At 34.1% G+C, this 18,648-nt stretch overlaps 1 protein-coding gene across 10 annotated transcripts in view; it reads left to right on the top strand.

The window, feature by feature from the left end:
• The window catches only part of LOC138325026 (cell death abnormality protein 1-like), a 314,573-nt gene that overhangs the window by 50,486 nt on the left and 245,439 nt on the right, over positions 1–18,648 (top strand). The window lies entirely within an intron of this gene.

Below are 18,648 nucleotides of genomic sequence, written 5' to 3' on the forward strand. Positions count from 1 at the left end.
TTGACTGTTGGCTGCATGAAAAGGCATGAAACAACTGTATAATGTTTCATCCTCCTATTTCGGTTAATTAGTTGGTTTTTTACAATTACCAACGAATTAAGAACAGTGTTAATAGTTTGTATGTTCACTGGTTACTGATAAAAATACTTGTATACACAGAAGGCCTGTAAAAAGAAATACCAGTGAGTTCAGATCCATGGGAAACAATATTAATCAGAATGGGGGGGGGGGGGGGGGGGGGGGGGGGTGGGGGGGGTTAAAAAAGAGATTGGGGGATGTTTTGGCAAATATTTCTCGTATGCTTTTGCATAATAATGTAGAGTAAATAAAGATTGAATGCCATACTTTTGTTTCGTGATTATGTTCGCCGCTCACTAAATGTCCATTTAAATGCACTTGTAAATGTAACTTAATAAAAATATGAAAAAAAAATATTAATGATTTTTGCATAACTTTCAAGTAATCTAATTCCAATTTTGGAGGTAGAGTTGTGAGCTGGAGTTGTGTAATAAAACGATTGAGTTTATCAAAAAAAAATCGTTTACTAATAGGGCAGCCGCTTACTTGATTTGAAACATTAAATTCTTGTAGTGTTAAACTTCTGACTGCTCTCTTCTGAAGCAGCCAGAACAGATAATGTTCTTCTTAATTTTGTTACTTCAGACTTTAAAAGTAATCCATCATTGGAAACAGACAAATACAAGAGGTCTGGCTTCAAACGGTGGTATTTAAGTGACAGGATATTTTTTCTGTATATCTTTGGGGATTGATAACCCAAATGACATGCAGTCATACATGTGAAGCTCCAAAAGAAAGACTTTCTCATCTAATTATATTGAATTGATAAATATTTATAACAAAGACTCCTTTTAGATATATGAATTACTTACACAAACAATATCTCTCATACGTAAAATCAAACCACCTGGATAAGTATTGGTGACCTACTGGTCGCTAAATCCATCATGACAATTATATTTTCTTGTTGAAAAACGTTTTTTAATAAATCTACACTTATGATACTTGCTATGTACAAAGTTAATACATATTTATTGTATTTGCGAATGTATCTGTGGATGCAGAAGGTATATAATTATGATGGTATCAATGTAGATCTATTGTTGCTCTGAATGGGTAGTTTTGCATGTTTCATTATTACCACAGACGGAATATCCTTGTATGTATAGATTAACAGCTAGAATAACATGAACGTCCTGATGCTATATCCAACTAAATGGAGCATTGTGTTCGTTAACATTTGAACTGACACTTCAAAGACACTGATCGAGCTCGTGAGCTGCAGATTATTTTGCTAATTATATTTATTAGCGCGCGTCGTGCCATAATGGTGCCACAGTTGCAGCCGTAAAATATCGAATTTGATTATTACATTTTTCAAAGAGAAGGTTTTTATAGTAAAAAAAAACCATATATGGTATTTTTCACCAGAGTGAAAACATCACTTTTGACCTACCAGAAAACAGCATCCGCAGTGAAAATATTGTTTTGAGAAGAAAGTCGTTTAAAAATAGAAAAAAAAATATCCTAAATTTAGTTACCTCTTACGAACATGCAATTGGGGCAGCAGGTGCAATTCTAACGCCCTACCTGCAGGGCAGATTAAGTCGTTCATACTTTTACTAAAGGTCACCTTATTGCAATGTTGCGTGTCGATTTGAGAAATGGAACATGATAATACTTCCTTACAAAAGATTTCGACATATATAATTTTCAAAGTAAAATACCATTAATACTTTAAAAGATGTCCTAACATATTATATTAAGGATGATGCATCCGGTTATAAGTACGCGTGTCTGTGTTACAAAAAGCAACACGCATATCTATGGTTATTGCCATCGATGAAACAGATAACAAACTTTCAAAATATCGGTTTCAATGACCTCTTTATACATTATTGCACTCAGTTGTCATAAAAAAAGTATCTAAATTAGACCGCATATTAAGCATTGCTAATGTGAACCATGTTCAATTGTAATACGGATATTTACGCACACATGTCATCAATCCAAAATCTTTGTAACATCATATGACATAGCACTCTATGAACTAATCTATCATCAATCATCACGCTTTTTATAAAGGATTGTCTGTTACGATAGTAACAAAATTGTATTGTTATTTTGAGACTTTATATGAGAGTTGTTAATGAATGAATCCAGTTATGCTATATACGTTATTACATATCTATCGTTTTAATATTTTATTGCCTTGAGACTCAACTACAGCTATCTAGATTAGGAAAGATATCAAATTGAAATGAAAATAAACAAAAAACTAAGGTAGTGTATATGACTGTATCTATGACTGATATAGAATTTCCCAGCAAGTGTTTTTTAAAAAAATGTTCATTATATACCCTATTGTGTGATTGTAACAATATCCTATTCAGAACACACCGTACACTGAAGATCTGAAGATTGGAGATACTCATGACCGACGATACTTTGACCCACACAAATCGTAGGCTACTTCCCTAGTAGTACATTGGAATATGGCGAGGAGGTACAGATACACGTAAAGAAATCCTTGATTAAAGCATCGAGGATATCGATATGATGCTTGACGTACGTACACACCGATGATTGATTATTTACAAACATTGTGTTGTGTGTGTTGCTAACCGAATAAATTTAGATACATTTATTACAATACCGTAACACGTTTCAACATGTGGAAAGAAAGAATTTATTTTTGATATTATAAAAGATCAAAATATTGAAATATTAAGCAGAACAAACTATTTTTTAAGACAGTGCGGTCGCTTTCAATTTTTAATCGATATACGAATAGATACACCGATATAGTATATATAATTAACTATGCGCTTTGGTTTATGGTTATGCAATACCTGGACCAGGGTGTTGTTTTACCTGTACACAACGCCATTCATCGAACTCACCTGTAATTACCTGGCCGCGGGCAATTTGCTATTCGGTGGACTATATCGGGTATTTGGTATTGTCTTACTGTCAATCAGGTTAGGACATCCGTTAATTGGATTGTGATTTGAATTATGGAAACCCCGTACATCTAGGATCTAGGTTTTTTATTGTCACCTCCATTTTTAAAATGAAGATGTAAAAGCAAATGGAAATAAAATATCCCTGATCATACCTAAAAATATGTATTACGGCACACACATATATACATTTGTATGTTCGTACACGGGTAAAACAATAATGGAAGTTGACTTATTCAGAAACAAAAATGGTTCTAAGAACTATTTCAACTAAAGGTTTAACCTTAAAAATTATTCCAGTCAAGTACTGTGAAAACGGGAATCATGGCATATAGCAATCTTATGTAATTTCTAAGGTATTAGTAAGAATTCTAAGCATGCATTTTCACACGTTTCCAATCTACATGTTAGTCATAAAAGAAGGGTTACAGCATTACCACACTAAATATACTTATTCAAATATCACTAAGTATGTACATATATGACATTTTATTTACCATGGTAAAATAAATAGATTTATGTCAGGCTGTTTTCATTTTTTACTTTCCTAATTTGTAAGTGGGGCCCCGCGCCCTTTAGGTGTGTTTACTTATACACACATGCAAGGTCACAGTGTACAGTGCCTGCGTGATGGTAATTTCCCCAAATTAGCTTGACCCCTGGTCAGATGGCGAGAGAGTAATTGATTGGTCAGCCAATCAGATGCTTGCTTACAGCCTCCGGACCAATTACTGAGGGCGTTGACCTTTCTTTGTCCTCGGTGGCGTCACTATTGCATTACCATCTTAGCCAGCCGTGAAGATTTTTTGTCTGTGTCTAATTAAGATTATCCATAATCTACAAGAATTCTTTCAATTTTCAATGTTAATTGAATGGTGGCTTTTGCTGTATGAAGATTGTTTGCTGGAGCAGAAATCTTGACTGTTAACGGACGAGTATTTAAGTCTTACAAGGTAATTTTGATCCTTGTATGTTTCTCCCCGATCCATTGTTTATACGACGTTCATCCCTCCTAATTCCTATCTCACGAAGTGGTTTGTATAAAAAAAATCATGGTTTAACTACTGCGTTTAAGTGTGGTGACATTCTGTTGGTGCGACGTCTTGGAGATTAAAGAATCTAACATCTATAATAAACTTTCTTAATTTTAACTTTGATGGAAAGTGATTCAGAGATCGTGTTCTGGCTTAGTTGGAGGTACAGTATAACCGTTCCCTCAAATCATTTACAATTTGCCATCGACATAAACCACTTCTTTCCCTGCCGACATTGTTATTCATACAAGCTGGCGGTAACGGATGTTTAGCTAAACCACGCCTGTGATCCTGACGTGTGGTAGCTCAAGTGCTAATTTTTAACTTGGCTTGTAGTGTATCGAACGAGCCCTCCTGTTCTCATAGTTTAGAGTTGACAACTCATGCCTCTCTCAATGTACGTACGGCGGAGTACAATTCTAAGCAGACGACGGATCCAACACTGTCATTAGCATCCATGTTTGAACGACAAATCTAATATGAGTCTGGTGGAAACACCGAGTTTATTGTGCAAGAATTTCCACAAGAACTTTAATCCAAATGTATAACTGTCCACCATAATCGAAAATGGATGACAAAACTATGCACGTAGTGTGAGATCGGCATTGGCATCCAAGCTCAATCTGATTCCATGACAAAACTTAGACAATGTAATTTATCCTTGAATATACTATTCAGTAAGGCTTTCTCCGAAATTCATTTAAATTTTATATAATACGTGCATTGTGGACGTCCTACTTTTCACTGATGGTATAAATTGAATCTATTAGTGCGTGTTTGTTAAATTAGTTGATGTCGATATAAATGAGTAAAAGGGGAGATAACCTCCTACTACATTTGTCAACATTAATAAGGGGCCCAGTGTTAGGGTCGATATGAGCTTGATTTTATCAACTTTCAATGTTTATATATGTGAAGTGTTCTCTCATGGCTATGGGACAATATTTTAAATATATTCTAGGCTAGCGTGCAGATATCCATGAGTCTGTTCAGCCATTATTGTTATTAATTCATTCAGCCTTTTATTATTTGTTTTTCTTTTGAAAATCATAATTTAACAGTACATACAGTACAGTTTACCATACAAATTAAACATTCATGGGGTCTTTTCAGACCATTATTGTTTTGTCATTTTATATCTTTATATATATATATAGTCATTCATGGTCTTTTCAGGCCATTATTGTTTGGTCGCTTTATATTTCTTTCTAGTCTTTTCAGGTCCATTATCTTTATATTATATAGTCATTCATGGGTCTTTTCAGGCCATTATTGTTTTGTCATTTTATATCTCTTTAGACATTCATGGGTCTTTTCAGGCCATTATTGTTTGTCATTTTATATCTTTTAGACATTCATGGGTCTTTTCAGGCCATTATTGTTTGTCATTTTATATCTCTTAGACATTCATGGGTCTTTTCAGGCCATTATTGTTTGTCATTTTATATCTTTTAGACATTCATGGGTCTTTTCAGGCCATTATTGTTTGTCATTTTATATCTTTTAGACATTCATGGGTCTTTTCAGGCCATTATTGTTTGTCATTTTATATCTTTTAGACATTCATGGGTCTTTTCAGGCCATTATTGTTTGTCATTTTTATATCTTTTAGGGACATTCATGGGTCTTTTTCAGGCCATTATTGTTTGTCGCATTTATATATCTCTTAAAACATTCATGGGTACTTTGAGTCATGGCCATGTTTTATGTTTGTCATTTATAACATTTAGACATTCATGGGTCCTTTTCAGGCCATTATTGTTTGTCATTTTATATCTTAGACATTCATGGGTTTTTTCAGGCCATTTAATTGTTGTCATAAAATCTTAGACATTCATGGGTCTTTTCAGGCCATTATTGTTTGTCATTTTATAAATCTTAGACATTCAGGTCATGGGTATTTGTTATGTATTTATTAATATAGCGTAGTGTTATTTCAAAGGTATCTTAATTACATAAATACCATTGTATGTATGCAAGTCACCATGAATACTTAATATTACTTTGCGGTGATTTCGCAACAGTAATGTTCTGATCCTTGAGTGGCATCAATTGGTTTATTTTTGACTTATTTTTTATTGTTTGCCCTTAGTATATTACTATATCATGATCAGATTTCCATCATATGCAATGGGAGGGTTTCACTAAGTTGGATATTCTCATAATCTATTATTAATATTTCTATGTTAAATTTGGATCTTTCATCATTTTTGAAATTTTCACTCTCAATTTATTATATAAGACTTTATGCTATACTAGGATTGAATGGTTTTTTTTTTTTAATTTTAGATTTTTTATAGATAAATATATAATAGATTTCTGATGTGTAAAAGTACATTAAAACTTCGTTCTGGGCCTTCATTTTTCATTAAAATTAAAATTTGAATTAAGTCTCTTGACTACATTGTATAATCAACTTGTTTTCATTTGTTTTCGAAAATATGATTATAGTCCATCATATGTATATTTAATGACTTTAATATTACTAATCAACCTATACATTAGCTTACACACATGTTATCTTTTTAATTGCATTCAATGATACAAATACTAAGTCTTAAACAGTAATGTTCACATGCAATATGTTCAGATTTTTGTTTTTCATTGTCAGAGCCATGACCAACTTGTTGGATTATTTTCACATTTACATTTTTTCAGACTATCCATGACTTTTAAAAAGATGTCGAGCAAGCCACCCGCTCCAGAAAAAGGCGGCGAACAACAAAGGAACCAGCGGTTCCCTCAATCAACACAATCTCCAGTGCATCCTATCGCCAGCCCAGATCAAGGCGACAGTCTAGATCTATATCTATTGTCCCCAGCCAGGCGGATCTGTGACAACGTGTGGACAACGTCCCAAAATGTCGAGGGGACATCTGGTGCAGACCGATTGTCAACATGGTCAGTGGGTTTCCATGATTTTCAGCTACTTGAATCGATCCCTGGAGTTCAACCTCACCTGGTGGCGACCGTCGAGTGTGATCAAGAAGCACTTGTATGGACATGGTCAGGGTCCCTGCACAGCTGGCAACTCTATCCAGTGCGGTTCGGACACTGTCACGGTCGCCCACAGCATACCTGTGAATAACAGATTGGGCGCTGTATAATCTAGCCATATATCCAGTTCAACAAGATACTTATCAATCTAATCCATCGGTTTATGCAACATTGGAGCTGCCGTATATTTCGTGGAAAATTTGATCAAGGAAATAATTTTAACAGGGCACTTTGTCACAGTCAGACAAATGTTAATTATACATGGATTTTGACTATAGTTATTTAGATCTGGTGTTAGTCAACGTTTCATCGACCTTCATGGGTAACTGCAAGCAGCTTTTGGATATTTTGCCATAGTCCGAGATACAAGCACTTGATGTCGATTGTTGTAATCCTATCTGCGGTGCGGACACTTGCGTCGCCATCGACTGAATCGTCCAGGCAAAACTTCGAGAGAAGTCACACATCGATTATCCTCGCATTGATTAGATAAAAACAAAATAAAAGTGATAAATTAGCATAACAAATTATTCAAACTCTTTAGGTGATTGAAAAAAACATCAATCTTCAACCTGCCAAATTAGACGGTAATCAATACACTTATATTAACGGGATATATCCGATACAAAATTTTCCGATACCCATTCCCTACTAATGCTCATCTTCCCTGCCATTCAGGTATAAATCTGACCGAATAAGTCAAAAATCCTGATAATGACTTCATCGAATTTGGCGAACTGGTGTTTCCTAGTACAGCGATTTCTGACACTAATCTAAAACTAACGGTAGATGAGATAAAAAAACGGGCTTGGCTTGACAGCTAGTACAAAATCAAAAGGCGTCTTCAATATAAATCATTGGAGTCAAGCTTTTGATATATTTGTTTCATTATATACTGAGAAATACCCCAATGAAATTCCGCCTCATTATTAAAATATGGCAACACCATGCGCCTTCTCAATCAAAATTATGGTTTTCAGGCTGTAAAGTTTTACGATGAAAATTTTAGAAAGCTTCGACGCCGACAGCCAATTGCATGGAAAATTTGTACATGAAGAGTTATGGCGTTTGGCTGCCATGCGCGCAAGTACTACTCCTCCTACTCAGTCAAAGCCTTTTGCTAATGGTAGTCAAACCAAGCCCTTTTCTTCCGGTAATCAAGCCCTTTCGAGGAAAACCCCATCAAAAACCCAAACTCCCATATGGTTATTGTTGGGGATATGGCCTCGAAGGGACATGTAAACAGGGAAACTCGTGCAAATTCAAGCACGAGTGTTGTGTCTGTGGCAAAAAAGTTGCCACCAAGAACTGTCACTGGCCCATCAGTCAGTAACAAGTCCCTCACTGCCCAAACTTCCAACTCCAGTCAACGCAGACCGCCTGAAAAGTCTTCTCATTAAGTATTAACAAAAGTCAGGAACTCGTTGTAGGTTTTTCTTCGGGCTTTTCTTTAGGCATTTCAGGGGAGATAATAACCTGCGATAGATACTCCCGAAAACCATAAGTCTGCTCGTGAAAGCCCTGGGTTAGTGTTAGACAAGCTGGTAAAAAGAAATAAACAAGGTCGTATAGCTGGTCCCTTTAATCAGTTACCATTTCCAGACCTGATCATTTCACCTTTAGGCTTAATTCCTAAAAAAGAACCTGGGGAAGTACCGCTTAATTCATAACCTTTCGTAACCACAGGGATAATTCAAGTCAACAGTTTAATTCCTCAAGAGTTTTCAGCAGTCCAATATGAAACTATTGAACATGCTATAGATTTAGTTCGGGGTTTTGGGAAAGGTTGCCTCATGGCTAAAGCCGATATTGAAGATGCCTTTAGACTACTCCCCATTCACCCTTCTCAATACAAATATTTGGGTTTTTTATGGGACAAACAATACTACTTTGATAAATGCTTGCCCATGGGATGTTCTTCTTCTTGTCAACTATTTGAAAAATTAAGTTGTGCTCTACAGTGGTACATGAACCCATCATCATCAAGCCTCCATGTCACATCTTTTGGATGATTTTTTTCTTTGCTGGCCCACCTTTATCATCAAAATGCAAAGTAGATCTAGAAATGTGTTTTCAAAATTACTGAATATTTAGGTATTCCAATCAAACATGAAAAAAACTCAATGGCCATCAACAGAAATAATTATTTATGGCATCCAGTTGAATTCTATTTCAATGACAGCTACCCTTCCTCAGGATAAGCTTGAAAAAGCACATGGGCTGATCAACTCATTCAAAAACAAAAAACGTATACAACTCAAGGACCTTCAGCAAATTATAGGATTTCTTAATTTTTGTTGTATCGTCATTGTCCCTGGCCGTGCCTTCCTTCGTCGCTTAATAGATTTGACAGTAGGAGTAAGGTATGCTCATTATTTCATTAGACTTAACAACGAGGCTCGCGCAGACTTACAGGCATGGTCTTTGTTTTTAGAACATTTTAATGGGAAAGCATTTTTCCTGTTTGAAAAATGGATTTTCATCAGATACAATCAAACTGTATTCTGATGCTGCAGGAGTACATGGTGGCTATGCGGCAGTTCTTGGTGTCAGCTGGTTTGTGGGACACTGGACAGATCAGTTCCATGGTGTTCATATAACAGTTAAAGAACTTTTCCCTATTGTTCTTGCGTTAGAAATTTTCGGGCTTAAACTAGCCAACCACAGAATACTGTTCTTATGTGACAATCAAGCAGTAGTAGAGATAATTAACAAAATGTCATCAAAAGAAAATACACTGATGAAACTCGTTCGACGTTTAGTTTTTGGCCACGTTAAAGTTTAACATACAATTTCGGGCAAAACATATCCCAGGATCAACTAATGTAGTAGCTGATAAATTATCTCGTTTTGCAGTTTCAGGAAGCCCTCGCAAATTGGCTCCGTGGCTCAATCTGACTCCTGTTTCAATTCCTCCACATCTAGTGACACTTGTAATCACCAAATTATTGTCGGCGTCTCTAGCTCCATCTACAAGAAATAGTTACAAACGTGTTTTGTCTCAATTCTTGGACTTTCATCAAGCTAAATTCCCTAACCAAGCTGCGTTTCCAGTCTCACAGAATGTATTGACGCAAAATTCATTGTCCACCTTTTTTCAACTTAAGCTTAGCTCTGCGACAATATACTCTTATATGTCAGCATTAGTTTTGTTCATAAGTTGGAGAATATGGCTGATCCTACAGATCTCTTTTTTATAAAGAAATTGCTTAAGGTAGTGTTCAAAACAGCAGACAAGTTTCAGACTGCAGATTGCCAATTACTCTTGATATTTTACATAGAATTATCAATGCGATGAGTAATGTAATTCACCGTTGTTTAAGGTTTGTTTATGTAGAGCAATGTTTCTCTTGGCTTTCCATGCATTTTTGCGTATCGGAGAATTCACATTGAATCACAACAACTCTAACATCTAAAATTCTGCAGACCAGTGACATTAACTTCTTACGTGACGACACCCATTCCATTAAAGCTATGACAGTGAGAATTGTGAATTTCAAACATTCTGAAAAATCAAACAATTACTCTAGAAATCCCAAATCAAGGCAAATAAAAACTATTGCCCTGTTTTAGCTCTGCACAGTTTACCTACAAGTGAGCAATCACACAAGTGGCCCTTTGTTTCAATTTGCAGATAAGTCACCTGTTACTTATTCCTATTTTCTGTAAGTCGTTGCAGGCAGTTTTAAAATTTTTGCAACTGGACACCAGGGTATACAAGGGTCCACTCATTCAGAAATAGGGGCTGCAACTACTGCCAGTCAGTTAGGTGTCCTCAAACCATTTTGCAAAAATATGGTCAGGTGGAAATCAGACGCTGTTCGCTCTTATATTCGCATAGGCATTTTCAAATAAGGATTCCTTGTCCAATTATTATAATATCTGACCTGATCTGTCCTGTGACCCACTTTCCATGCACAATCATTTTTAATGGAAGGTCAGTACAGCCTGCTTCCTATAAGTTGATTGTATGTTTTGTTATTTAATCTGTCACCATTGTAAGTTTTTTTATGGGAAGGTCAGTACTGCCTGCTTCCATTTATAGTTGATTGTGCTTTTGGTAATTTTATCTGCCATTTTTGTAATTTTTGTATGGAAGGTCAGTACTGGGCCTGCTTCCATTATAGTTGATTGTTATGTTTTTGTAATTTGATCTGCCACTTTTGTAATTTTTGTATGGAAGGTCAGTACTGCCTGCTTCCATTATAGTTGATTGTATGTTTTTGTAATTTTTATCTGCCACTTTTGTAATTTTGTATGGAAGGTCAAGTACAGCTGCTTCCTCATTATAGTTGATTGTATGTTTTTTGTAATTTTTATCTGCCACTTTTGTAATTTTGTATGGAAGGGTCAGTACAGCCTGCTTCCTTTAAGTTTATATGTATGTTTTGTTATTTTAATCTGTCACCATTGTAAGTTTTTTTTTTTTTCTGGAAGTTCAGTACTGCCTGCTTCCTTTATAGTTGATTGTATGTTTTTGTAATTTGATCTGCCACTTTTGTAATTTTGTGTGGAAGGTCAGTACAGCCTGTTTCCTTTAAGTTTATTGTATGTTTTATTATTGAATTATATAATCTGTCACCTTTGTAAGTTTCATTGTATGGAAGGTCAGTTACAGCCTGCTTCCTTTAAGTGATTGTAATTTTTATCTGCCACTTTTGCAATTTTGTATGGAGTTGAAGGTATGTTTTTGTATTTCATCTGGCATATACATACTTTGTCAATTTGTATGGAAGGTCAGAATAGCAGGTTACCGAGATAGTCGGTAATTGCTTATATTGATCATTACTGCAATTACGATTGGCAGCGCACACTGCCTGCTATCATAAGTTTTTTGCAAGTTTTTAATTTTTCATTATTATCTGGTACATAATTCGCCTTGATATCAAGGATCTGATGTGTTGTTACAGTATGTCTCGTTCTGTTACTTGTATTATATATATCTGTATTGTGGAATTTGTCAGTTTATTGGATATAGACTGCTGCAATTTCTTAACATGTTTTTGTAGAAGTTGTTTGTTGGATTAAATTTCCTGAATTAATCCAGTAATCCTTAATTTTACCTAAAGAGCATACTTTGTTTTTTACTTTATATGATCCTAATTGAGAGGTTCAGAATATTATGACCTATTTTTATTATTATCTAACTTGGTTGATAAATTTTATTTTCTCAATCAAGCCGTTAGACATGAAGTTGTATCAAGTTAAACAGGAGCTCCGTGACCTTGGATTGGGGCGATGACCACGTTCATATCTGTACTTTATTATATGTATCAGTTCAGATATTGATATTTGGTCATCTATGCCTATTTTGTACCCCATCTTTGCTGTTTTAGTTCAAATATTTGTTCTCCAATCTTATTTTTATTGATGTTTATCAATAACACACGAGATGTTATTCTATCAAACTTAAAAATATTGGAGAAGTCATTAATAAATGACATTTAACAATCTAATATTGTCTCCATTATCAGTCCTTTTTTGAGACTAAAGCAAACATAGCTTCGGTCACCTAGGTTTTAAATAGCCTTCGGGGGGGGGGGTCACTTTGCTCTCTGTTACGAAACTGAGCATGACATAAATGACATTTATTTACCATGGTAAAATAAATAGATTTATGTCAGGCTGTTTCCCTTTTTTACTTTCCTAATTTGTAAGTGGGGCCCCGCGCCCTTAGGTGTGTTTTACTTTATACACACATGCAAGGTCACAGTGTACACGTGCCTGCGTGATGGAATTTCCCAAAATTAGCTTGACCCCTGGTCAGTGCGAGAGAGTAATTGATTGGTCAGCCAATCAGATGGCTTTGCTTTACAGACTCCGGACCAATCACTGAGGACGTTGACCTTTCTTTGTCCTCTCGGTGGCGTCACAATCACATAACCATCTTAGCCAGCGTGAAGATTTTTGTCTGTCATGTCTAATTAAGATTATCCATAATCTACAGAGAATTCTTTCAATTTCCTCCCATCTTCCCGCCCCTTTTTTCATATCTAATTTATTCCTTTTATTTGATGTGATTGGGCAGGTTATATGGTTACGAATATTGTCTTATTCAACAGAGACTATTTTTTCACAAGCCTATGTTGTATTTTGTGTTTAATTTTTGCCTTTTTTGTACCCCATCTTTGCTGTTTAGTAAGATGTAACCTAAATGTAAACTCTGTTAAAAAACTATAAGTATCACTAAAATGTAATGTATCCTTCTTGAAACATGAAAACTAGAGCAATTGTTACAGATATTAGCGTACCAGTACTTTACAGTGATAAGTTGAGTTGGAGTTAAGTGAATTGTATTTTTACTTGATTAGTGTATCATCAAACGTATACCTTACGTTTTCGGGAGGGAGATAACTCGTACAGAAAGGTTTCCTTTTCATATAAGAAACAAGCTATTTTGTGTGTGTGTGTGTGTGTGTGGCTTTTTTTAAAGTTTTTAATGTAAAATTAAGGGGGAATCAATGATATTTTTGCAATTATTTACACAATTTAGCTGTCGAAATAACATGTAAACTTATAATGAATTGTGATAATATCTGGTTGCTTTTTGTAGAAATTGTAATTAAATCGACATAAAAACAACGCCTTAAAAACTCATAATAATAATGAAAAGCCCTTCTTGGTTTGTCAGTAAGATTTCAACTAAATGTAAACTTTGTGAAAAACAATAAGTATCACTAAAATGTCATGTATCTTTCTTCAAACATGATAACCACAGCAATTTTTACAGAGATTAGAGTACCAGTACTTTACAGTGACAAGTTGGAGTTCAGTGAATTGTATTTTTACTTATTACAGTACTGTATTCTGTTGGATTGGGTGACCTTTTCTTGTATCTGATATGCCACCCTCCCATCCTGCCATATAAAGGTTTTTTAATGTAAAATTTAAGGGCGAATCACTGATGTTTTTTTGTTATTATTTACACAATTTAGCTGTCGAAATAACATGTAAACTAATAACGAATTGTGATAACATCAGGTTGCTTTTTGTAGAAACTGTAATTAAATCGACATAAAAACAACGCCTTAAAAACACATAATAATAATGAAAAGCCCTTCTTGGTTTGTTAGTAAGATGTAACCTAAATGTAAACTTTGTGAAAAACTATAAGTATCACTAAAATGTAATGTATCCTTCTTGAAACATGAAAACTAGAGCAATTGTTACAGATATTAGCGTACCAGTACTTTACAGTGATAAGTTGAGTTGGAGTTAAGTGAATTGTATTTTTACTTGATTAGTGTTCCAGTACTCTACTTTGTTGGATTGGGTGACCTTTGCTTGTAACTGATATGCCACCCTCCCACCCTGCTGTATAATTTCTCTTATATATAAAAACTTGTTGGATGCCAGTGGTAACAGCTCATTTACATATAATGGAATGTATCATCAAACGTATACCTTACGCCCTTCTGGGTTTGTTATAACTCGTACAGAAAGGTTTCCTTTTCATATAAGAAACAAGCTATTTGTGTGTGTGTGTGTGTGTGTGTGTGTGTGGCTTTTTTTAAAGTTTTTAATGTAAAATTAAGGGGGAATCAATGATATTTTTGCAATTATTTACACAATTTAGCTGTCGAAATAACATGTAAACTTATAATGAATTGTGATAATATCTGGTTGCTTTTTGTAGAAATTGTAATTAAATCGACATAAAAACAACGCCTTAAAAACTCATAATAATAATGAAAAGCCCTTCTTGGTTTGTCAGTAAGATTTCAACTAAATGTAAACTTTGTGAAAAACAATAAGTATCACTAAAATGTCATGTATCTTTCTTCAAACATGATAACCACAGCAATTTTTACAGAGATTAGAGTACCAGTACTTTACAGTGACAAGTTGGAGTTAAGTGAATTGTATTTTTACTTATTACAGTACTGTATTCTGTTGGATTGGGTGACCTTTTCTTGTATCTGATATGCCACCCTCCCATCCTGCCATATAAAGTTTTTTTAATGTAAATTTAAGGGCGAATCACTGATGTTTTTTTTTTGTTATTATTTACACAATTTAGCTGTCGAAATAACATGTAAACTAATAACGAATTGTGATAACATCAGGTTGCTTTTTGTAGAAATTGTAATTAAATCGACATAAAAACAACGCCTTAAAAACTCATAATAATAATGAAAAGCCCTTCTTGGTTTGTCAGTAAGATGTAACCTAAATGTAAACTCTGTTAAAAAACTATAAGTATCACTAAAATGTAATGTATCCTTCTTGAAACATGAAAACTAGAGCAATTGTTACAGATATTAGCGTACCAGTACTTTACAGTGATAAGTTGAGTTGGAGTTAAGTGAATTGTATTTTTACTTGATTAGTGTTCCAGTACTCTACTTTGTTGGATTGGGTGACCTTTGCTTGTAACTGATATGCCACCCTCCCACCCTGCTGTATAATTTCTCTTATATATAAAAACTTGTTGGATGCCAGTGGTAACAGCTCATTTACATATAATGGAATGTATCATCAAACGTATACCTTACGTTTTCGGGAGGGAGATAACTCGTACAGAAAGGTTTCCTTTTCATATAAGAAACAAGCTATTTTGTGTGTGTGTGTGTGTGTGTGCTTTTTTTTAAAGTTTTTAATGTAAAATTAAGGGGGAATCAATGATATTTTTGCAATTATTTACACAATTTAGCTGTCGAAATAACATGTAAACTTATAATGAATTGTGATAATATCTGGTTGCTTTTTGTAGAAATTGTAATTAAATCGACATAAAAACAACGCCTTAAAAACTCATAATAATAATGAAAAGCCCTTCTTGGTTTGTCAGTAAGATTTCAACTAAATGTAAACTTTGTGAAAAACAATAAGTATCACTAAAATGTCATGTATCTTTCTTCAAACATGATAACCACAGCAATTTTTACAGAGATTAGAGTACCAGTACTTTACAGTGACAAGTTGGAGTTCAGTGAATTGTATTTTTACTTATTACAGTACTGTATTCTGTTGGATTGGGTGACCTTTTCTTGTATCTGATATGCCACCCTCCCATCCTGCCATATAAAGGTTTTTTTTAATGTAAATTTAAGGGCGAATCACTGATGTTTTTTTTGTTATTATTTACACAATTTAGCTGTCGAAATAACATGTAAACTAATAACGAATTGTGATAACATCAGGTTGCTTTTTGTAGAAACTGTAATTAAATCGACATAAAAACAACGCCTTAAAAACTCATAATAATAATGAAAAGCCCTTCTGGGTTTGTTAGTAAGATGTAACCTAAATGTAAACTCTGTTAAAAAACTATAAGTATCACTAAAATGTAATGTATCCTTCTTGAAACATGAAAACTAGAGCAATTGTTACAGATATTAGCGTACCAGTACTTTACAGTGATAAGTTGAGTTGGAGTTAAGTGAATTGTATTTTTACTTGATTAGTGTTCCAGTACTCTACTTTGTTGGATTGGGTGACCTTTGCTTGTAACTGATATGCCACCCTCCCACCCTGCTGTATAATTTCTCTTATATATAAAAACTTGTTGGATGCCAGTGGTAACAGCTCATTTACATATAATGGAATGTATCATCAAACGTATACCTTACGTTTTCGGGAGGGAGATAACTCGTACAGAAAGGTTTCCTTTTCATATAAGAAACAAGCTATTTTGTGTGTGTGTGTGTGTGTGGCTTTTTTAAAGTTTTTAATGTAAAATTAAGGGGGAATCAATGATATTTTTGCAATTATTTACACAATTTAGCTGTCGAAATAACATGTAAACTTATAATGAATTGTGATAATATCTGGTTGCTTTTTGTAGAAATTGTAATTAAATCGACATAAAAACAACGCCTTAAAAACTCATAATAATAATGAAAAGCCCTTCTTGGTTTGTCAGTAAGATTTCAACTAAATGTAAACTTTGTGAAAAACAATAAGTATCACTAAAATGTCATGTATCTTTCTTCAAACATGATAACCACAGCAATTTTTACAGAGATTAGAGTACCAGTACTTTACAGTGACAAGTTGGAGTTCAGTGAATTGTATTTTTACTTATTACAGTACTGTATTCTGTTGGATTGGGTGACCTTTTCTTGTATCTGATATGCCACCCTCCCATCCTGCCATATAAAGGTTTTTTAATGTAAATTTAAGGGCGAATCACTGATGTTTTTTTTTTTTTGTTATTATTTACACAATTTAGCTGTCGAAATAACATGTAAACTAATAACGAATTGTGATAACATCAGGTTGCTTTTTGTAGAAACTGTAATTAAATCGACATAAAAACAACGCCTTAAAACACATAATAATAATGAAAAGCCCTTCTTGGTTTGTTAGTAAGATGTAACCTAAATGTAAACTCTGTTAAAAAAACTATAAGTATCACTAAAATGTAATGTATCCTTCTTGAAACATGAAAACTAGAGCAATTGTTACAGATATTAGCGTACCAGTACTTTACAGTGATAAGTTGAGTTGGAGTTAAGTGAATTGTATTTTTACTTGATTAGTGTTCCAGTACTCTACTTTGTTGGATTGGGTGACCTTTGCTTGTAACTGATATCCCACCCTCCTGTATAATTTCTCTTATAGATAAAAACTTGTTGGATGCCAGTGGTAACAGCTCATTTACATATAATGGAATGTATCATCAAACGTATACCTTACGTTTTCGGGAGGGAGATAACTCGTACAGAAAGGTTTCCTTTTCATATAAGAAACAAGCTATTTTTGTGTGTGTGTGGCTTTTTTAAAGTTTTTAATGTAAAATTAAGGGGGAATCAATGATATTTTTGCAATTATTTACACAATTTAGCTGTCGAAATAACATGTAAACTTATAATGAATTGTGATAATATCTGGTTGCTTTTTGTAGAAATTGTAATTAAATCGACATAAAAACAACGCCTTAAAAACTCATAATAATAATGAAAAGCCCTTCTTGGTTTGTCAGTAAGATTTAAACTAAATGTAAACTTTGTGAAAAACAATAAGTATCACTAAAATGTCATGTATCCTTCTTCAAACATGATAACCACAGCATTTTTTTACAGAGATTAGAGTACCAGTACTTTACAGTGACAAGTTGGAGTTAAGTGAATTGTATTTTTACTTATTACAGTACTGTATTCTGTTGGATTGGGTGACCTTTTCTTGTATCTGATATGCCACCCTCCCATCCTGCCATATAAAGGTTTTTTAATGTAAATTTAAGGGCGAATCACTGATGTTTTTTTTTTGTTATTATTTACACAATTTAGCTGTCGAAATAACATGTAAACTAATAACGAATTGTGATAACATCAGGTTGCTTTTTGTAGAAACTGTAATTAAATCGACATAAAAAACAACGCCTTAAAACACATAATACTAATGAAAAGCCCTTCTTGGTTTGTTAGTAAGATGTAACCTAAATGTAAACTCTGTTAAAAAACTATAAGTATCACTAAAATGTAATGTATCCTTCTTGAAACATGAAAACTAGAGCAATTGTTACAGATATTAGCGTACCAGTACTTTACAGTGATAAGTTGAGTTGGAGTTAAGTGAATTGTATTTTTACTTGATTAGTGTTCCAGTACTCTACTTTGTTGGATTGGGTGACCTTTGCTTGTAACTGATATGCCACCCTCCCACCCTGCTGTATAATTTCTCTTATATAT

This window comes from Argopecten irradians, chromosome 6, assembly GCF_041381155.1.
Source record: "Argopecten irradians isolate NY chromosome 6, Ai_NY, whole genome shotgun sequence".
Taxonomy (NCBI): domain Eukaryota; kingdom Metazoa; phylum Mollusca; class Bivalvia; order Pectinida; family Pectinidae; genus Argopecten; species Argopecten irradians.